This window comes from Orcinus orca, chromosome 9, assembly GCF_937001465.1.
Source record: "Orcinus orca chromosome 9, mOrcOrc1.1, whole genome shotgun sequence".
Lineage (NCBI taxonomy): Eukaryota > Metazoa > Chordata > Mammalia > Artiodactyla > Delphinidae > Orcinus > Orcinus orca.
In genome coordinates, this window is record NC_064567.1 from 71,884,218 (window position 1) to 71,908,049 (window position 23,832).

At 35.8% G+C, this 23,832-nt stretch overlaps 1 long non-coding RNA gene across 1 annotated transcript in view; it reads left to right on the plus strand.

Annotated features, from left to right (window-relative positions):
- The first annotated feature begins 3,984 nt into the window (after positions 1–3,984).
- LOC125965339 (uncharacterized) overlaps positions 3,985–23,832 on the plus strand; it is a 702,471-nt gene continuing 682,623 nt past the window's right edge. The window contains exon 1 of the long non-coding RNA XR_007479104.1: positions 3,985–4,067. This is a non-coding gene — a long non-coding RNA (uncharacterized LOC125965339). The remainder of the gene's footprint in view (positions 4,068–23,832) is intronic.

A 23,832-nucleotide genomic window follows, 5' to 3' on the forward strand; every position in this document is an offset into this window, starting at 1 on the left:
CTTTGATTTGGCTATAGTTCATGAAACCTCAGTTGAATTTGTTCTAAATCAAAGGAGATAGGACTCTAAGAACCCATTCAGTTCTAAAATTCTATTACTCTTTGCTGGTCTTCATCCCTTAAATTGTAAAATCCCTTTCCTAAGGCACTCGTCTCCCAAATCATCCTGAGTTGGTGCTTCCTTTTCCTATACACATTGGCATTTGAACTCGTGGTCTCTGCCAAATAGGTTTGATCATGGTTAGAATATTTTTTTATTTGAACATTAATATGTCAACTCGGCTCTGAATTATTTTTTTAAGTGTTGTGAACATTGTATACTGCGACAGATACATATTAAAGGCTCAATACATCATTATTTAATTGATTAGAAACTGCCGAACCACTTCACTGTCTCTCATAATGAAAAATGAAAGTAATCTACCTTTTTTTTATATAATTAATTAATTTATTTATTTATTTTTGGCTGTGTTGGGTCTTCATTTCCGTGCGAGGGCTTTCTCTAGTTGTAGCAAGCGGGGGCCACTCTTCATGGCGGTGCGCGGGCCTCTCACTATCTCGGCCTCTCTCGTTGCGGAGCACAGGCTCCAGACGCGCAGGCTCAGCAGTTGTGGCTCACGGGCCTAGTTGCTCCGCGGCATGTGGGATCTTCCCAGACCAGGGCTCGAACCCGTGTCCCCTGCATTAGCAGGCAGATTCTCAACCCTGCGCCACTAGGGAAGCCCGAAAGTAATCTACCTTTAAGAATTGTTTTATCCTTAGAAATTAGTACAGTTTTATTTTACAGAGGAGTAAATTGAAATAAGGGAAAGTTTAAATCCTTGTCTAGGTCATACCTCATGTTTTCTGATTTTAAATCTATATTTCTTTTTTTTTTTTTTTTTTTTGCGGTATGCGGGCCTCTCACCGCTGTGGCCTCTCCCGTTGCGGAGCACAGGCTCCGGACGCGCAGGCTCAGCGGCCATGGCTCACGGGCCCAGCCGCTCCACGGCATATGGGATCTTCCTGGACCGGGGCACGAACCCGTGTCCGCTGCATCGGCAGGCGGACTCTCAACCACTGCGCCACCAGGGAAGCCCTATATTTCTTTGATATATATCACGTCACTGTTTTCAAAAAGTGTATGTTTGAAATTAACAGTCGAGCAAGCTGATTTTTCTTCGAAGTGGCCATCCAATTTATTCATCTGTCATGTGTTTTGTACCTACTAAGCATCAGGCTCCATGCTTGGCAAAGGCAATAGAAAAAGAAAAAAAAAACAAGAAAAAAAACCCAAAATGGCACTAACGATATAATGGGAGAAGTAGAATGATGAGCCAAGATACAGTGTGGACAATACAATGTAGGGGACCTGATTCAGATCCAATGGACAGGAAAGGTTTCTCTGGAGGTAGTGATAGCTAAGCAGAATCTGAAAGAGCAATAGAAATCAGCCATGCACAGAATGAAGGAATGACCATTTTAGGCAAGTGAAACTTCATACGCAAAAGCAAAGAGATGAAAATGACTCATACCTTTGGACAGTAGCAAATGGTCAGCTTGGCCAGGACCAGGGGCAACAAGAAGACTCTACATAAGAATTTTTCTTTTGTAAAATAATTAAATAGACTTATACTTCAAAGGGACCTGCAATTAATCACAAAGTGAAAATGGTTTAAAGAAAAAAATAAAAGGAGGTGTGACAGTAATAAAAGGTCTGAAAGAACAGGATCAATCCCAGAAGGAAGGAAAATGAGGCAGAGAAGCATGAAAATAGCTTGACCTTTGGTTGCTGGGAAGCAGAAGAAGGTCTCTCTGTGGTCCCCTCAGCACAAATCAAGTCAGCCAAGGTGAAAGTCACCTGAAGAAACAGACATAAGTCACTGTGTACGTTTATTTTTGCTACCACAATCCAGAAGGAGGACCAAATCAAGTCAGAATCCCAGAATCTGTGGCTTTGCCTGCATGAGTGATAGCAGGTTTTCAATGGGCCAAGTCCAGCACTGTATTTATTCAGCACTGAGATGTAATGAGAGAGCAGAAAATTGGTCGACTTCCAAAATTATGAAATAAAACATTTGGTCACAAAATTAACCAAATGAACAAATGTCTTCTGAGGTTTGTTGTGGTAGCTGTATTTTGTATCAAGCCTACTTTGGGATATATAGCATTTTCATCTTATACTACATCAACTTGCCTCAGCCAATGAACATCATTGATGTCAGAATACATATGATATTGTATATTGTGAAATCCCCAGTCTTCTTTCCCTGAAACCCAACAGAAATTGATACCTGGATCACTATTAAGGAGATTTACTCTCAACACTGGCCATCTCACCAGGGAGATAAGTCTCTAATTTTTTTTTTTAATTCCCCAAAGCCAGTACTAACACACACGCTGAAGTTCTGTTCACTTAAATTCTGTCAGTTTCCTTTGTCAGCTGAGGTTGAAATTGGCTACCCAACTAGACGTAATTAGGTTATATTCTCTTAGCTCTGGATTTTGTGCTATTCAATAAATGCCTGATGAAATGGGATGGGCCCACCTACTCTATCAAAAGCTCCCAATTGGGAAGGAATACAATAAGTTATTTTCAGTATTCTTTGTATTCCATTGTGAATTACAAAGCATAATTCTAAAGCACAATTTTGAATAAGAGCTAGAAATTACCACTTTGTAATAAGAGGTAAGTATTACCATTTTGTAGCAGCAATAGTAACTTCTCATTTTAGTGTAGTAGAAATATCACTGTGTTTAGGATCAGAAGACCTGTTTCCCCCCCTTCCCAGATCACGAACTAACTATACCTTTTATATTGAATAAGTCAAACCTCCCTGTTTTTCAGATTCTTCCAGTGTAAAAAACAAGGTGTATGGACTAGGTGGCTTCTATGATTCTTGCCTATGATTTGCTGAATGTCGAAAGCAAATTTAGTTTATTCCAGGCTTTATTTAAAGAGAAATCTAGAGACAAAATGTATCTTACCATGAAGTCACAGCATCAAATCATTTTTGAATAGGCCTCATAATTGCTGTAATAATGATAGCCACAACTGTCGTGATATAGCATTTATCAAATGTCTACATGCTCACGTCACCATGCTAGACACTAAAATATATCAAATAAACTAAACAGATGCAGTCCTGGCTGGGCTCCTAGGAGCACAGTAGATAAAAAGAGAAAATGGTTTCCCACATGCAACTGCTCCCTCAAAGGAACTATTCTTCAGGCTTTTCCTTCAACATGATTCATGATGTGTACTATTCTGTTTACTTTCAAGTTACAAAAGAATAACCAAGAACAGAACTGACAAATTAAGTCAGTCAGTGCCACCTGCAGTTGGAACATTGACAAAACCCTTCCATTTTCTATAGGAAAACTTACTGAAAAGTGTTTAGAAGAAAATCAGTGAAGCCATCAAATATTGGGTACCTGTTAGATATAGTTTTCAGAAGGAGGGGGTGGAGAGTATAGGATGAAAATCAGCATCTTAGTGCATTTATATCCTGGCTAAGAAGACATGTATGATTTCAAATTAAAATTGATTCCAGAAATTAGTCATCTTTGTCTTATAACAGTTGCAGCTTATACTCATAGAAATATCAGTGAACACAAGACCTAATGATTGACATAAACAGAAAATTGTCTACAAGCTGAGCATAGAAGGACTGCTCTGATTTTTCTGAAACTCATCTGTGCCTTGAATGAGGCAGGAACATGGGATATCTTTCCATTTAATGTGTCTTCAAATTCTTTCACCAGTGTCTTATAGTTTTTAGTGTACAGAACTTTCACCTCTTTAGTTAAATTTATTTCCAAGTGCTTTATTATTTTTCATGCTTTTGTAAATGGGATTTTTTTTAACATCTTTATCGGAGTATAACTGCTTTACAATGGTGTGTTAGTTTCTGATTTATAACAAAATGGATCAGTCATACATATACATATATCCCAATATCTCTTCTCTCTTGCGTCTCCCTCCCTCCCACCCTCCTATCCCACCCCTCTAGGTGGTCACAAAGCACTGAGCTGATCTCCCTGTGCCATGCGGCTGCTTCCCACTAGCTATCTATTTTACATTTGGTAGTGTATATATGTCCATGCCACTCTCTCACTTTGTCCCAGCTTACCCTTCCCCTCCCCATATCCTCAGGTCCATTCTCTAGTAGGTCTGCATCTTTATTCCCGTATTGCCCCTAGGTTCTTCATGACAATTTTTTTTCCCTTAGATTCCATATATGTTAGCAAATGGTATTTGTTTTTCTCTTTCTGACTTACTTCACTCTGTATGACAGGTTCTAGGTCCATCCACCTCACTACAAATAACTCAATTTTGTTTCTTTATATGTCAGAGTAATATTCCATTGTATATATGGGCCACATCTTCTTTATCCATTCTTCTGTCGATGGACACTTAGGTTGCTTCCATGTCCTGGCTATTGTAAATACAGCTGCAGTGGACATTATGGTACATGACTCTTTTTGAATTATGGTTTTCAGGGTATATGCCCAGTAGTGTGATTGCTGGGTCGTATGGTAGTTCTATTTTTAGTCTTTTAAGGAACCCCCATACTGTTCTCCATAGTGGCTGTATCAATTTACATTCTCACCAATAGTGCAAGAGGGTTCCCTTTTCTCCACACCCTCTCCAGCATTTATTGTTTGCAGATTTTTTGATGATGGCCATTCTGACCAGTGTGAGATGATACCTCATTGTAGTTTTGATTTGCATTTCTCTAATGATTAATGATGTTGAGCATTCTTTCATGTGTTTGTTGGCAATCTGTATATCTTCTTTGGAGAAAGGTCTATTTAGGTCTTCTGCCCATTTTGGATTGCGTTGTTTGTTTTTTTGATATTGAGATGCATGAGCTGCTTGTACATTTTGGAGATTGATCCTTTGTCAGTTGCTACATTTGCAAATATTTTCTCCCATTCTCAGGGTTGTCTTTTTGTCTTTTTTATGGTTTCCTTTGCTGTGCAAAAGCTTTTAAGTTTCGTTAGGTCCTATTTGTTTATTTTTCTTTTTATTTCCATTTCTGTAGGAGGTGGGTCAAAAAGGATCTCTTGTGATTTATGTCATAGAGTGTTCTGCCTACGTTTTCCTCTAAGAGTTTGATAGTTTCTGGCCTTACATTTAGGTCTTTAATCCATTCTGAGTTTCTTTTTGTATATGGTGTTAGGGAGTGTTCTAATTTCATTCTTTTACATGTAGCTGTCCAGTTTTCCCAGCACCACTTTTTGAAGAGGCTGTCTTTTCTCCACTGTATATTCTTGCCTCCTTTATCAAAGATAAGGTGACCATATGTGCGTGGGTTTATCTCTGGGCTTTGTATGCTGTTCCATTGATCTATATTTCTGTTTTTGTGCCAGTACCATGCTGTCTTGATTACTGTAGCTTTGTAGTATAGTCTGAAGTCAGGGAACCTGATTCCTCTAGCTCCGTTTTTCTTTCTCAAGAATTCTTTGGCTATTCAGGGTCTTTTTTGTTTCCAAACAAATTGTGAGATTTTTTGTTCTAGTTCTGTGAAAAACGACAGTGGTAGTTTGATAGGGATTGCATTGAATCTGTAGATTGCTTTGGGTAGTATAGTCATTTTCGCAATGTTGATTCTTCCAATCCAAGAACATGGTATACCTCTCCATCTATTTGTATCATCTTTAATTCCTTTCATCAGTGTCTTATAATTTTCTGCATACAGGTCTTTTGTCTCCTTAGGTAGGTTTATTCCTAGATATTTTATTGTTTTTCTTGCAGTGATAAATGGGACTGTTTTCTTAATTTCACTTGCAGATTTTTCATCATTAGTTTATAGGAATGCCACAGATTTCTATGCATTAATTTTGTATCCTGCTACTTTACCAGATTCATTGATTAGTAATTTTCTGGTAGCATCTTTAGGATTCTCTACGTATAGTATCATGTCATCTGCAAACAGTGACAGCTTTACTTCTTCTTTTCTGATTTGGATTCCTTTTATTTATTTTTCCTCTCTGATTGCTGTGGCTAAAACTTCCAAAGCTATGTTGAATAAGAGTGGTGAGAGTGGCCAACCTTTTCTTGTTCCTGATCTTAGTGGAAATGGTTTCAGTTTTTTACCATTGAGGATGATGTTGGCTGTGGGTTTGTCATATGTGGCCTTTATCATGTTGAGGTAAGTTCCCTCTATGCCTACTTTCTGGAGGGTTTTCATCATAAATGGGTGTTGAATTTTGTCAAAAGCTTTCTCTGCATCTATTGAGATGATCATATGGCTTTTCTCCTTCAGTTTGTTAATATGGTGTATCATGTTGATTGATTTGCATATATTGAAGAATCCTTGCATTCCTGGGATAAACCCCACTTGATCATGGTGTTTGATCCTTTTAATGTGCTCTTGAATTCTGTTTGCCATTATTTTTTTGAGGATTTTTGCATCTATGTTCACCAGTGATGTTGGCCTGTAGTTGTCTTTCGCTGTGACATCTTTGTCTGATTTTGGTATCAGGATGATGGTGGCCTCCTAGAATGAGTTTGGGAGTGTTCCTCCTTCTGCTATATTTTGGAAGAGTTTGAGAAGGATAGGTGTTAGCTCTTCTCTAAACGTTTGATAGAATTCGCTTGTGAAGCCATCTGGTCCTGGGATTTTTATTGGAAGACTTTTAATCACAGTTTCAATTTCTGTGCTTGTGATTGGTCTGTTCATATTTTCTATTTCTTCCTGGTTCAGTCTCGGAAAGTTGTGCATTTCTAAGAATTTGCCTGTTTCTTCCCGGTTGTCCATTTTACTGGCATAGAGTTGCTTGTGGTAATCTCTCATGGTTCTTTGTATTTCTTCAGTGTCAGTTGTTACCTCTCCTTTCTCATTTCTAATTCTATTGATGTGAGTCTTCTCCCTTTTTTTCTTCATGAGTCTGGCTAATGGTTTATGAATTTTGTTTATCTTCTCAAAGAACCAGATTTTAGTTTTATTGATCTTTGCTACCTTTTCCTTCATTTCTTCTTCATTTATTTGTGATCTGATCTTTATGATTTCTCTCCTTCTGCTAACTTTGGGGTTTTTTTGTTCTTCTTTCTCTAATTGCTCTAGGTGTAAGGTTAGGTTGTTTATTTGAGTTGTTTTTTGTTTCTTAAGGTAAAATTGTATTGCTGTAAACTTCCCTCTTAGAACTGCTTTTGCTGCATCCCATGGGTTTTGGGTCATCGTGTTTTCATTGTCATTTGTTTCTAGGTATTTTTTTATTTCCTCTGTGATTTCTTCAGTGATCTGTTGGTCATTAAGTAGTGTATTGTTTAGCCTCCATGTGTTTGTATTTTTTACAGATTTTTTCCTGTAATTGATATCTAGTCTCATAGCGTTGTGGTCGGAAAGATACTTGATACGATTTCAGTTTTCTTAAATTTACCAAGATATGATCTATCCTGGAGAATGTTCCATGAGCACTTGAGAACAAAGTGTATTCTGTTGTTTTTGGACGGAATGTCCTATAAATATCAATGAAGTCCACCTTGTTTAATGTATCCTTTAGAGCTTGTTTCCTTATTTATTTTCATTTTGGATGATCTGTCCATTGGTGAAAGTGGGGTGTTAAAGTCCCCTACTATGATTGTATTACTGTTGATTTCCCCTTTGATGGCTGTTAGTGTTTCCTTATGTACTGAGGTGCTCCTCTGTTGGGTGCATAAGTATTTACAATTGTTATATCTTCTTCTTGGATTGATCCCTTGATCATTATGTAGTGTCCTTCTTTGTGTGTTATAATACTCTTTGTTTTAAAGTCTATTTTGTCTGATATGAGGATTGCTACTCCAGCTTTCTTTTGATTTCCATTTGCATGGAATATCTTTTTCTAACCCCTCACTTTCAGTCTGTATGTGTCCCTAGCTCTGAAGTGGGTCTCTCGTAGACAGCATATACACTGGTCATGTTTTTGTATCCATTCAGCCAGTCTGTGTCTTTTGGTGGGAGCATTTAATCCATTTACATTTAAGGTAATTATCGATATGTATGTTCCTATTCCCATTTTCATAATTGTTTTGGGTTTGTTATTGTAGGTCATTTCCTTCTCTCGTGTTTCCTGCCTAGAGAAGTTCCTTTAGCATTTGTTGTAAAGCTGGTTTGGTGGTGCTGAATTCTGTTAGCTTTTGCTTGTCTCTAAAGGTTTTAAATTCTCCGTGAAATCTGAATGAGATCCTTGCTGGGTAGAGTAATCTTGGTTGTAGGTTTTTCCCCCTTCATCGCTTTAAGTATATCCTGCCACTGCCTTCTGGCTTGCAGAGTTTCTGCTGAAAGATCAGCTCTTAACCTTATGGGGATTCCCTTGTATGGTATTTGTTGTTTTTCCCTTGCTGCTTTTAATATTTTTTCTTTGTATTTAATTTTTGACAGTTTGATTAATATGTGTCTTGATGTGTTTCTCCTTGGATTTATCCTGTATGGGACTCTCTGTGCTTCCTGGACTTGATTACCTATTTCCTTTCCCATATTAGGAAAGTTTTCAACTGTAATCTCTTCAAATGTTTTCTCAGTCCCTTTCTTTTTCTCTTCTTCTCCTGGGGCCCCTAGAATTCAAATGTTGGTGTGTTTAGTGTTGTCCCAGAGATCTCTGAGACTGTCCTCAGTTCTTTTCATTTTTTTTTCTTTATTCTGTGCTGCAGTAGTTATTTCCACTATTTTATCTTTCAGGTCTCTTATCCGTTTTTCTGCCTCAGTTATTCTGGTATTGATTCCTTCTAGACAATTTTTAATTTCATTTATTGTGTTGTTCATCATTGTTTGTTTGCTCTTTAGTTCTTCTAGGTCTTTGTTAAATGTTTCTTGTATTTTCTCCATTATATTTCCAAGATTTTGGATCATCTTTACTATCATTACTCTGAATTGTTTTTCAGGTAGACTGCCTATTTCCTCTTCATTTGTTTGGTCTGGGGGGTTTTTACCTTGCTCCTTCATCTGCTGCATATTTCTCTGTCTTCTCGTTTTGCTTAACTTACCTTGTTTGTGGTCTCCGTTTTGCAGGCTGCAGGTTAGTAGTTCCCGTTGTTTTTTGTGTCTGCTCCCAGTGGGTAAGGTTGGTTCAGTGTGTTGCGTAGGCTTCCTGGTGGTGGGGACTGGTGTCTCTTGTCTCTTCGGCAGCACGTTCTGGTGGATGAGGCTGGATCTTGTCTTTCTGGTAGGCAGGACCACATCCAGTGGTGTGTTTTGGGGTGTCTGTGAACTTATGATTTTATGTAGCCTCTTTGGTAATGGATGTGTTTGTGTTCCTATCTTGCTAGTTGTTTGTCATAGGGTATCCAGCAGTGTAGCTTGCTGGTCTTTGAGTGGAGCTGGGTCTTAGTGTTGAGATGGAGATCGCTGGGAGAGCTTTTGCCATTTGATATCACGTGGGGCCAGGAGGTCTCTGGTAGACCAGTGTCCTGAACTCAGCTCTCCCACCTCAGAGGCTCAGGCCTGACATCCAGCCAGAGTACCAAATCCCTGTCAGCAACACGGCTCAGAAGAAAAGGGAGAAAAAAAAAGAAATAAAGAAAGAAGGAGATAAAATAAATTTATTAAAATAACAAATAATTATTAAAATTTTTTTTAAAATATTAAAATAAGAAAGAAAGAAGAGAGCAACCAAACCAAAAAACAAATCCACCAATGATAACAAGTGCTTAAAAACTATACTAAAAAAAAAACAAAAAAAAAACAGACAGAGAGAACCCTAGGACAAATGGTAAAAGCAAAGCTATACAGACAAAATCACACACAGAAGCATTCACATACACAATCACAAAAAAAGAAAAAGGAAAAAAAAAAAATTGTTGCTCCCAAAGTCCACCTCCTCTTTAGGATGATTCGTTGTCTCTTCAGGTATTCCACAGATGCAGGGTACATCAAGTTGATTGTGGAGATTTAAGCCGCTGCTCCTGAGGCTTCTGGGAGAGATTTCCCTTTCTCTTCTTTGTTCGCACAGCTCCTGGGGTTCAGCTTTGGATTTGGCCCCGCCCCTGCATATAGGTCACCTGAGGGCGACTGTTCCCTGCCCAGACTGGATGGGGTTAAAGGAGCAGCTGCTTTGGGGGCTCTGGCTCACTCAGGCCGGGGGGAGGGAGGGGTACGGATACGGGGTGAGCCTGTGGCAGCAGAGGCCAGCGTGACTTTGCACCAGCCTGAGGCGTGCCGTGCGTTCTCCCGGGGGAGGTGTCCCTGGATCCCAGGACCCTGGGAGTGGCGGACTGCACAGGCTCCCCGGAAGAGGGGTGTGGATAGTGACCTGTGCTCGCACACAGGCTTCTTGGTGTCTGCAGCAGCAGCCTTAGCGTCTCATGCCCGTCTCTGGGGTCCGAGCTGATAGCAGCGGCTCACGCCTGTCTCTGGAGCTCCTTTAAGCAGTGCTCTTAATCCCCTCTCCTCATGTACCAGGAAACAGAGAGGGAAGAAAAAGTCTCTTGTCTCTTCGGCAGCTCCAGACTTTTTCTCGGACTCCCTCCTGGCTAGCTGTGGTGCACTAGCCCCCTTCAGGTTGTGTTCGCGCAGCCAACCCCAGTCCTCTCCCTGGGATCCGAATGCAGCCCGAGCCTCAGCTCACAGCCCCGGCAGCCCCCGGCGGGTGAGCAGACAAGCCTCTTGGGCTGGTGAGTGCAGGTCGGCCCCGATCCTCTGTGCAGGAATCTCTCTGCTTTGCCCTCCGCACCCCTGTTGCTGCTCTTTCCTCCATGGCTCCGAAGCTTTCCCCCTCCTCCACCCACAGTCTCCACCCGCAAAGGGGCTTCCTAGTGTGTGGAAACCTTTCCTCCTTCACAGCTCCCTCCCACTGGTGCAGGTCCCGTCCCTATTCTTTTGTCTCTGTTTTTTCTTTTTTCTTTTGCCCTACCCAGGTACGTGGGGAGTTTCTTGCTTTTTGGGAGGTCTGAGCTCTTCTGTCAGCATTCAGTAAGTGTTTTGTAGGAGTTATTCCACATGTAGGTGTATTTCTTATGTATTTGTGGGGAGGAAGGTGATCTCCACATATTACTCTTACGCCATCTTGAAGCTCCTCTGGGATTGTTTTCTTAATTTCCTTTACAGGTAGTTCACTGGTAGTATTAATATATAGAAATGCAACTGAGTTTTGTATATTGATTTTGTATCCTGCAACATAAATTAATTTGTTAATTCGCTCTAATAGTTTTTGGTGAAGCGTTTAGAATTTTCTATATACAATATATCATATCATATGCAAACAGAGACAGTTTTACTTGTTCCTTTCTGATTTGGATGCCTTTTATTTATTTTCTTGCCTAATTGTTCTAGCAAGAACTTTCATTACTATCTTGAATAAAAGTGGTGAGAGTGGTCACTGTTGTCTTGTAAGTGATCATAGAGAAAAAGCTTTTAGAATTTAAACATTGAGTATGATGTTAGCTGTGAGCTTGTCACAAATGGCCTTTATTATGCCATATGTGGCATAATATATGGTAAATTTCTTCTATACCCAGTTTGTTGAGAGTTTTTATTATCAAAGGATGTTGAATTTTGTCAGATGCTTTTTCTGTACCTATTTAGGTGATCATATGGTTTTTATGCTTCATTTTATTAATGTTGTATATTACATTTATTGATTTGATTTATGTTGAACCATTCTCTAAGCCCCAAAATAAATCCCACTGGATTGTTATATATGATCCTTTTAATTTGATGTAGAATTTTGTTTACTAATATTTTGTTGAGGATTGTTGCATCTATGTTCATCAAGAATATTCACCTGCAGTTTTCTTTTCTCATAGTGTACTTGTCTGGCTTTGGTGTCAGAGTAATGCTTCTCTCATAAAGTGAGTTTGGAAGTGTTCCCTCCACTTTGATTTTTTGGAATAGTTCAAGAAAGATTGGTATTAATTATTCTTTAAATGTTTTATAGAATTTGTCAGTAAAGCCATCTGGTTCTGGAATTTTCTTTGCTAGGAGATTTCTTGATTACTGATTAGATCTCTTAATAATAATTGGTCTGTTCAGATTTTCTATTTCTTCATTATTCAGCCTTGGCTGATTGTATATTCCTAGGAATTTATCCCTTTCTCCTACGTTATCAAATTTGTTGGAGTATTGTTATTCTCAGTAGCCTTTTATGATTTCTTTGTATTGATATCAGCTGTAATGTTTCCTTTTCATTTATAATTCTGTTTGAGTACTCTTTTTTCTTGTTTAGTATAACTAAAGCTGTGTCAATTTTGCTTATCTTTTCCAAAAAAAAGAAAAAAACCCACACTAGTTTCACTGATATTTTCCTGTTGTCTTCTTAGTCTGTAGTTCATTTATTTCAGCTCCAGTCTTTATTATGTCCTCCCTTCTGCTAATTTTGGGTTTAGTTTGTTCTTTTTCTAATTCCTTAAGGTGTAAAGTTAGGTTGTCAAGATCTTTCTTTCTTCTTACATAGGTATTAATTGCTATAAACTCCCCTTTTAAAACTGTTTTTTCTGCATCCCATAGGGTTTGGTATGTTGTGTCTATTTTTGTTTGTCTCGAGATACTTTCTGATTTCCCTTTTGATATCTTCTTTGACTCACTAGTTGTTTAGTAGTGTGTTTGATTTCCACATATTTGTGATTTTTTTTCAGTTTTCCTCCTGTTATTGATTTCCAGTTTTATATCATTGTGATCAGAAAACGTGCTTAGTATGATTTCAGTCTTCTGAAACTTGTTAAGACTTGCTTTGTGGCCTAACATATGATCTATTCTGGAGAATGTTCTGTGGGCACTTGAGAAGAATGTATATTATGCTGTGGTTGGACAGCATGTTGTATATGTGTCTGTTACACCCATTTAGTCTACATTGTTATTCACATTTGATGTTCCTTATTAGTTTTCTGTCTGACTGTTCAAGTGTTGAGAAAACTGGATATCCATATGCAAAAGAATGAAACTGGACCCTTATCTGGCACTAAATACACAGAAAAAAACCTCAAACTACATTAAGGACTTAAATGTAAAACCTAAAACCATAAAACTGCCAGAAAAAAACAGGGAAAGATCTTCTTGATATTGGCCTTGGTAATAATTTCTTAGATATGAGACTAAAAGCACAGGAAACAAAAGCAAAAATAGAAAAGTTGCATGGTATCGAACTAAAAAGCTTCCCTTTACAGCAAAGGAAACAAAGAAGAAAATGAAAATGAAACCAATGGAAAGGGAGAAAATAATTGCAAATCATATATCTGGTGAGGTAAGTATTCAAAATATATAATGAACTCATACAAGTCAATAGCAAAAGAAAAAAAAACTTAAAAATGGACAAACGACCTGAATAGACATTTTTCCAAAGAAGACATACAAATGGTCAGCATATATATGAAAAGGTGCTCAATGTCGCTAATCAACAAGGAAATGTAAATCAAAACCACAATGTGAAATTACCTCAAATCAGTTACGATGGCTGTTACCCACCACCGACCCCCTAAAAAAGATAAATGCTGGTGAGGATGTAGAGAAAAGTGAACCCTTGAACACTGTTGGTGGGCATGTAAATTGCTGCAGCCACTGTGGAAAACACAGGGAGGTTCCTCAAAAAATTAAAAGTAGAATCACCGTAAGATCTAGCAATCCTTCTTCTAGGTGTATGTCCAAAAGAATTGAAATCAGTATCTCAAAGCGATACCTGTACTCCATGTTTATTGCAGCATTATTCATAATAGCTAAGACATGAAAGCAACATAAATGTCCATCAACAAAAGAATGGACAAAGAAAAGCCAGTATATACTTATAATGGAATATTATTCAGCCTTAAAAAAGGAAGGAAATTCTGCCATTTGTGACAACATGGGTGAACCTTGAGGACCCTATGCTAAGTGGAATAAGCCAGACACAGAAAGACAAACACTACATGATACCACTCATATGAGAATTCTAAAATAGTCAAACTCATAGAAGTAGAGTTGAATGATGGATGCCAGGGGGTGGGGAGAAGGAGAAACAGGGAGCTACTAGTCAAAGGGTACAGGGTTTCAGTTATGCAAAATGAAGAAGTCCTAGAGTTCTACTGTACAGCATATTGCCTGTATTATATACTTAAAATTTTGCCAAGCAGGTATATCTTATATTAAGTGTTCTTATTCACAAAAAATCTACATAGTGTATTATTCTATAGGGTTAATGTATAAAAACAGAGACTAGATCAGTAATTGTGAAGAACTGGGGTTGTGGAGAGGGCCATCTAAAAAGACACAAGTGAATATTTAGGGTGGGAGGAGGAAACTGCTTTATATCTTGATTGTGGTGGTAGTTAACATTACTGCATACATTTGTCAAAATTCATAGAATTGTACACGAAAAGGAGTGAATTTTACAGTATATGAATTATATCTCAATAAACCTGATTTAAATATATATACAGAAATGATGAGGGACTCCAAATGGTTTACTAGGAAAAAAAATATATCAAACACAAAGAAGACAGTATTGGAGGAGATGAGAAACAAAGGAGATGTAAGACATATAGAAAAAGAAGAGTAAAATGGCAGAAGTTAGCCTTTCATTATCAGCCTTTCATTGATTTAAATGTACATAAATAAAACTTACCAGTTCAAGGACAGAGATTTCCAGAGTGGAAAAACAAAACAAAACAAAACATGATCCAATGATATGATGCTTGCAAGAGACTCAGGATAGATCCAAAGACACAAATAGTTGGTGAAAAGATGGAAAAAATATTCCATGGAAATAGTTACCAAAAGAGAACTAGTATAGCTATACTAACATCAGACAAAATACATTTAAAGTCAAAAATTGTTACAATTTATACATTGTTACAAATTATACATTAATAAAAGGGTTAATTTATCAGAAAGATATACAATTGTAAACAAAAATACACACCAACAGAACCCCAAAATATATTAAGCAAGCATGAACAGAATTGAATAAAAAATAGGCAATTCAGCAATTATAGTTGGAGACTCCAATAATCCAATCTCAATAATGGGTGGAACATTTACTAAGAAAATCAATAAAGAAATAGAGGGTTTGGACAATACTAAAAAACAACTAGACCTAACAGTCATATATGACCTAAGAGTCGTATGCACGTATGACCTAAAATATGCATACATGACCTAAGAGTCATATGCATGTATGACCTAAAATATGCATACATGACCTAATAGTCATATGCAAAACACTTCAGACAACAATAGCAGAGTAGAGTACACACGGAACTTTCTCCACTTTAGAAGGTATGTTAGGCCATAAAACAATTCTTTATATATTTTAAAAGATTGAAATCATATTAAGCGTTTCCAACTACAATGAAATGAAGCTGGAAATCAGTAACAGAAGGAAAACTAAAAATTGCAAAGACATGGAAATTAAACAACACACTCTTAAACAATCAATAAGACAAAGAAGAAATCATTAGGGAAATTAGAAAATACTTGGATATGAATGAAAATGAAAACTCAAATTACCAAACATGGGATGCAGCAAAAACAATGCTCAAAGGGAAATTTGTGACTATAAATGCCTAAAAGAAGAAGAAAGATTTAAATGCTGTTGAAATGGACAAATTTCTAGAAACACACAATTCACCAATACTAACTCAAGAAGAAATAGAAAATCTCAACATACCTATAACAAGTAAAGATATTGAATCAGTAAGTAAAAACCTTCCAAAAAAGAAAAGTTCATAATAGATGACTTCACCGATGAATTCTACCAAACATTTAGAGAAAAATTAACATCTATTCTACTCAAACTCCTCCAAAAATTTGAAGAAACACTTCCTAGCACATTCTATGAAGCCAGCGTTAACACTGATAACTAAAGCCAGACAAAGACACTACAAAGCAAACAAAAAAACTGACAAGCAAAAAAGATCAATATCCCTTGTTAAAATAAATGCAAAAATCCGCAACAGAATACTGGCAAACAAAATCCAACAGCACATTAAAATGTTTGTACGCCATGATCAAGTTAGATTTATCCCAGGAATGAAATAATGGTTCAACATTAAAAAAAATCAGTGAACTGTACCACATTTATAGAACAAAGGAACAATAACAACAAAATGATCATCTCAGTAGATACAGAAAAAAACATTTGACGAAATCCAACAACTACTTTTCATGGCAGAAACACTCAGCAAACTAGGAATAGAAAGGAAATTCCGCAACATAATAAAGGGCATTTATGGAAGAACTCACAGCAAGCGTCATACTCAATGGTGAATGACTAAAAACTTTCCCTCTTAGATCAGGAATAAGAGAAGGATGCCTTCCTTCACCAGTGCTATTCATTATTGTGTTGAAAGTCCTAGGAAGAGTAATTATGTAAGAAAAAGAAATATAAAGTATCCAAACGGAAGGGAAGAAATAAAACTATTTTTATTTACAGATGACAAGACTAAATATATAAAAAATCCCAAAAAATCAAACAAACAAAGCAAAACCCTACTGGAGATAATAAATTCAGGTTACAAAATGAACATGCAAATATCAGTTATGTTTCTTAGACCAGTAATAAACAACATGAAATAAAGAAAACACTTCAATTTACAGTGGCATCCAAAATAATAACGTACCTGGGAATAAATTTAACCAAGGAGGTGAAAGACTTGCATACTGAAAACTATAAAATATTGCTGAAAGAAAGAAGATCTAAATAAATGCAAAGACATTCCATGTTCATGGATTGGAAGGCTTAATATTGTTAAGATGGCAGTATTTCTCAAAGTGATCTACAGATTCAATGCAATCCCTATAAAAATTCCTCTTGCCTTTTTTACAGAAATGTATACAAACTGATACAAAAATTCACATTAAATTTCACGAGGTCCCAAAAAGCCAAACAACCTTGAAAGAGAGAATGTTGAAGGATTCACATTTCCTGATCTCAAAACTTAGTACAAAGTTAGAGTATTTAAAAGAGTGTGGTACTGGCATAAGGATACAAACAAACAGAAAAATGGAATAAAATTGAGAGCCCAGAAATAAGCCCAACATCAATGGACAATTGATTTTAACTAGGGTGCCAAGATCATTCAATGGGGAAAGAATAGTATTTTAACATATGTGCTGGGACAACTGGGTAATCATATACAAAAGAATTAAGTTGGACTTCTACCTCACTGCAAAAATTAACTCAGAATGAATCAATAGCCTAAATATAAGAACTAAAACTATAAAAGTATTAGAAGAAAAAATAGGGGTAATTCTTGATGCTCTCATAATTGGCAATGGATTCTTAGATTTGACACCAAAAGTGCAAGGAACAACAACAACCGAGTAGATTTACTGGACTTCATAAACATTAAAAACCTTTGTGCATTAAAGGATATTAATCAGGAAAGTGAAAAGACAACCTACAGGATGGGAGAAAATATTTGCAAATTATGAATCTGCTAAGGTTTTAATATCCAGAATATATAAAGAACCCCTAAAACTTCACAACATAAAGACAGTCTAATTAATAAATGAACAAATGACTTAAATAGACATTTATCCAGTGAAGATATACAAATGGCCACTAGCATATGAAAGAGATTTTCAACATCACTAGAAATTAGGAAAATGCAAATCAAAGCCACAGTGATACCACTTCACAACTACTAAGATGGCTATAATTAAAAAAAAAAAGATAACAAGTATTGACAAGGATGTAGAGAGATTGGGACCATCCTGCATTGCTGGGGGAAATGAAAACTGCTACACAGAACATTTTGGCAGTTCCTCAAAAAGCCAAATATAGCATTACATGTGACCCAGCAATTCCATTTTTAGGTTTATACCTAAAACAATTGAAAACAAGGGCTTAGATTCTTGTATGCTAATTTCCATTGCAACATTGTTTGCAGTAGCTAAAAGGTAGAAACAATTCAAATGTACATCAATGGATGTAATAAATAAATTAAAGGTGGTCTATAAATACAATGGAATATTATTCAGCCATAAAAAGAATGATATTCTGATACATGCTGCAATGCATGAACCTTGAAAACATTATGCTAAGTAAAAGAAGCCAGACACAAAAGGTCACATACTGTATGATGCATATGAAATATGCATAATAGGCAAATCCATAGTCATAGAAAGTAGATCAGTGATTTTTAAGGGACAGTGGGAGCAGAGAATGGGGAGTGATTACTTAATAGGTACAGGGTGTTCTGTGATCAAATTTTTGAAACTGAGAGAGATGGTAGTTGCACAACATTGTAAAGTGCCACTGAATTTAAAATGGGTAATTTATCTTACATGAATTACAACTCTATAACAGTAAATCTGTTGGACTAAACATAAAAATGTTTGGTTTCTTACCACTCTGCAATTATAAAAAGAAAAACAACTCTTCAGTTCTGAAATAATTGCTTTCAATATCGTCTTTCTCTTTCCGGATTTGAATTTGTCTTCCATTACTGTCTTAATCTTGGCTCCATATACATGCTGAGAGTGAGGTGGGGAGCTAAGGAAAGTGTTTTTCTTTTTTATTTGCTTTATCCAATGCTCAAAAGTTGAACTATTTTAAAAATATGGATATGTCTCAGTGGGGAGTTCTGAAGTATTTCACAAGTGTAAGTGTAAGTCACAAGCAGTGCTTATCATTTCAAGTTGTCTCCTGGAGGTCTGAGATGTGAGCCACTGAATATTATTTAAGCATGCTTTCTTCATTTTCATGCACAAGTGTCATTTGTATTGTATCTATGTTGCTGCCCAATCATAGCTCCTGCTATTAGTCGATTGAGTAAGAAACAAGGGGGGTCAGGAAGAGAGATATCCTAGAGATGTAATTTCATGACTGCCAAATCCATAAAGATTGCCTGAGTAGCCTTTGTGCTTCCATTAGAGTCTTTGTGCTTGCTCTGAGTTAAAAGCAGCATTGAGTAATTGAAAGGAGACTGCTTTGACTGTACCTCAGCTAGGAGTTATTTAATGTCAATAAATTAACTTTGTTTTAAAAAATTAAGACTGTAGCATAATGATTCTAAAGCAATTTAATAGGACAGCCATACTTTCAAAATAGTACAGTGTAATTCAGTAAATACTTTCAACACAAACTGTACATTATCACAATTGATACATAAATACAAAACATAAATTAATCAATCATCAAAAGAGTACACTATGCCATGACTCCTGCCTTTGAAGAAAAACATACAAAATTACATGAAAATTAAATACCATTTCAAGACCCTATGTCATAAAATCTACCCAGAATTAGAATAGATTGCTTTCTTCTGTTGGGGGCCATTGAATGTTTAATATTTCTTCATAATTATACCTGAGTAGTGATTCAAATGAGTCTGATAGTGTTCAAAATTCCGGAACCCCAATTTTGTCACCATTCACTAAAACCTTATTTCACAGTTTACATAACAGAATGAATCTAGTTAGGAATGCATGGTGTAAAAAAGGTCCTATATTTAAAGCAATACTCCACCCTGTGGTAGAGTATGAAAAATGCATAGACAGTGTTTCAACAACAAAGAAATGATTATAAATTCACTGACTCTGAAATAAGCCTTTTTTTTTCTTGGCTTTTTCTCTTTGAGAAAATGCCAGAAGATGTATAGGTTTTTTAAAAATGATTTCTCAAAAAATGTCACTCAAAAGCAGAATTTCCATTTAACTCTGAGAAAACAGACCTTAGAGAAGAAAACACTAAGTGATATTATTGACTAATTTTAATACACATATATTGATAAAAATACATTTAAGTTTAAAATAGAAGTGCTAGGTTAGTTTTCTCTAATGGTGAAACAAGGCAGAGGATTTTTAAAATCTTAGAAGAGTCACAATTAAAAACTAAAATTAATACCTGTACATATTCTATTCATTTATAACATAAATGATTTTATAAATCATGGTTACACCATAAGGAAAAGCATACTCAATAACAAAAGCATTGTTTATGGTGAAGAGAAGCCCAATGTTTAAAGAACACTGCAAAAAAAATAATTAGCTTGAAATCTTTAAAGTCAATACAGTTTTTAATTTAAAATCTGATTGTAATCATTTTGACATTTAGCAGAAGTATTCTATCTTGAGATTTTTAAGGGTGTATTCTTTTCAATATGGCAATTTCTTTGTTGTTTTTGCTTTTTAAGGAAGAAAATCTCTAAAGTATATAAATACTTATTGCAAGAGCAAAGTTTTCTTTGATTATAGATCAAAGAACATATATTAAGAGACCTAAGTTCTCTTTTGGAAAAAAAAAAAATGTAGGCAGCAGAAGTAATTGATGTTTCAAATAGTTGCCATTAATTGTGGCCAACCATCGCCAACAAATGGACCGAGTCCTTTTCCTATAACATCCCTGCAAGACAAATTTTATATTCCCCATTTGAGAGATGAGGAAACAGAAGTTGAGTTAAGTAATCTATCCAAAGATTTGGACCTAATTCTGCCAGCGTTCAAGCCCTTACACTGCCCCGAATAGCCTTTCTGTTGCATGGCAAGGGCAAAGTGTTCGTTTATGAAACAAAGAAAATTTCACAAATTATGTGAGAAAAGCTAACTTTTTCTTTACAAATGAAAAATAGAATTAAATTTATATAATATAAATGGTTACGAATATATTGCTATTGTCAAAGAAGTTTTAAAAAAAACTTGGGCTATATTCATACGTATATAATGATATGTTAGAGGATGAATGAGTCTAACCTGAATGTATGTATAAGTTAACAATGCAAGGGTTAGAAGACAGATTTCACCTTTGGTCAGGATAAATTAGCCTTTTATTAAAATGTAAGGTCTGTTTTTAAGTATCATGATGACAACCAAGGTGAATAAATTGTGGGAGATCCAATAGGATTTATTCATGGACTGAAAATACTTTGTTATTACATCCTGAATTAACTGACAGGTGCTTCTTGAAAGCACTTACTAGGAAAAGCTGAAGGGTGGAGACATAACATTAGAAATGATAATATTAGGAAAGAGGCTAATAACATTTTTATCAAAATTGTGAAACATATCTAAAGTATTATATGGAGTAAGGAATATCTCCTTTGGGGAAAGCATCAAGATTCTTTGATTTCCCCAAAGTGGTTACTTTTAGGAAAACCTAAAGAAAAGTGTTTTGGAGATGTTGTAAACAGTTTGTAAAAAGCCATCCAAATTTATGTGCCGTCTCTGCTTTAAAGGAGCTTTTCCCAATAGAAAGAATCCTCTTATAAATGAGGAAGGTTACAGTCAGCAATCTTGGGGTCTTCTTGGTTCTCCCTCAAAGAGCTGGTGTCCTAACCCCTCTTTTAATTAACAATGCATTTGTGTAGAATATAGTAGCAGTGGCATTTTATTAGGAAAATCATCCATACCCACAAGCCACTTGGATTAATAGCATAAAAGTCGACTTTTAAAATTCAAAATGAAAGAAAATGTAAATGTCATTTTGTTAAGAGTTCAAATTAAATATAAGGAAAGAAATATTGATTGTTTTGAAAGTCTGTTTAAAAAATTTTTTTAACTCAAGAGTGACAGTTCTCCTAAATCTGGATAAATTTAATACTAGATTGTACTATTTAAGAAGTGATTTCAGGGCTTGGACCCATAAAATTAGGCGGTAGATTTTAACCATATTTCTTTGAGTGCACAGTGGTGCAGAAGAAGGTCACAAGAATTGGGAGAAGTTACCAAATTTTATATATTTTATACACAAACAATATGTTTGTGTATAAATTAATAATTAATAATAATTAATTCTGTCACTGATAGAGAATTTGGATGTGTTAAAACACTGTGTATTTTCCTTATTTAAAATAGTTCATGCAAAGAGAAAGAGAATAAAACTTACAAGAATGATGTATTGAATTGTAATGTTTCCAACCATAGAATTTTTACGATCCTAATATTTTTAAATTAAATACTGGTAAATTGACTTTTTTGATGCACAGTTTTTAATTTTAGTACATACAGAGATTTGCATAAGTAGTTCCACTATCAGAATACAGAACCATTCTATAACCACCCCTCCCCCCAAATTTTTTCTTGCTGTCTATTTGTAGTCAAACTGTCTCCTCATGGCTCAGCCCTGGCAACCACTGATCTGTTTTTGTCTCTATCGTTTTACCTTTTGAGAGTGTTATATAAATGAAATCACACAGTATGTAACTGTTGAGACTGCCTTTTTTCACTCAGCACACCTTTGTCAACTGCCTTTGACATTCATCCATATTGTTGCACGTTCTAATGATTCATTTCTTTTTATGCCCGAGTAGTATTATTCCATTGTATGAATGTACTGCATTTTGTTTGATTCACTTATTTGTTGAGGTACATTTGGACTATTCAGTTTCTGGTGATTATGGTAGAGCTGCTATACTTATTTTTTACCTAAGTTTTAATATCTCTAGGATAAATAACTAGGAATGGGATTACTAAGTCATATTGTAAGTACATTTTTAAGTTTATAGGAAACTGACAACCTGTTTTCCAGAGTAGCTGCATGTTTTTCATTTCCACCAGCAATATGAGATATTTAGTTGTCTACATTCTTCAGAGCGTTTGGTATTGTCTGTTTTATTTTGTATTGTTTGTTTGAACTGTTCTAATAGGTGTCTTCTGCTAGCTCATTGTGCTTTTAATTGGCATTTCTCTAGTACTAATATAATGTTGAGTGTCTTTTCATGTGCTTATTTGCCATTCCTGTGTCTCCTTTGACAAAATGTCTGTTCAGTACTTTCGCCCCTCCCCCGCCCTTTTAATTAAAATTTTGATTTTTTGCTTTTGAGTTTGAGACTTCCTTCTATATTTGGGATATAAGTCTTTCCGTGGATATGTGATTTAAAAATACAATCAATCCTCATTATTTGCACATTTGCCTTCTTGATAAAACTTAATTTGTAACTCCCAAATCAATACAAGCCATCTTCCTGTGGTCATTTACAGACATGCACAATGGTGAAAAATTTGAATTGCCTGACATGCACATTCTGAGCTGAGGTCAAACAAGGCAATACTCTGCCTTCTTATGTCAGCCCTCATACTATAAAAATTGTCCTTTTCTCAGTCTATTAAGTGCCACATTTTTTTCATTTTTGCCTATTTTTTGGTAATTTCACTGTTTAAAACGGCCCCCAAGCATAGTGCTGAAGTGCTCAGAAATAGATGCACACCTATAGAGTCAAGTAATTTTTGGCAAATGTGCAAAGCAATCCAAAAGGGAAAAGGTAAATTTTTTCAACAAATGGTGCTGAAAAAATTGAATGTCCATAAGCAAAAAATATATACCTAGATTATACCTTACACAAAACTAACTCAAAATGGATCATTGACAGAAAGATAAAACACAAAAGTATAAAACCTATAGAAAATAAAACACAGAAGAAAACATTTGAGCTTCAATTTGGTGATGAGATTTTAGATGTATTACCAAAAGAATGATCGTGAAAAAGAAGAAGTTGGACTTTATTAAAGCTAAAAATTTCTGCTCTGTGATAAGCACTTAAGACAATGAAAATGTAAGCCACAAATTGGGAGAAAATATTTGCAAAACACATATGTAATTGAAGACAAATTGAAATTATAATGGAGTAAGCATAGTTCAACAGTGATAAGTCATGTTGACAGTATGTACCCTTGATATGATGATGAGAATGGCACTTTGCTTTTTAGTCTTCCTAGAAAAACCCATAAGCCCTGGTCCAACTGTGAAAAAATCCCAACTGAGGGTAATTGCATAAACTCTCTAGCCAGTACTCAAAACTGTCAAGGTCATCAAAAATAAGGAAAGTGTGAAAAACTCACAACCAAGAGGAGCATAAAGGGATATGATCACTATCCTGAATGGAATCCTGGAACAGAAAAAGGATGTTACATAAAAACTAAGAAAATCTGAAGAAAGTGTGGACTTTAGTTAACAATAATGTATTAATGTGGTTCATTAATTGTGACGAATATACCATAAGGTGTTAATAATAGGAGAAACT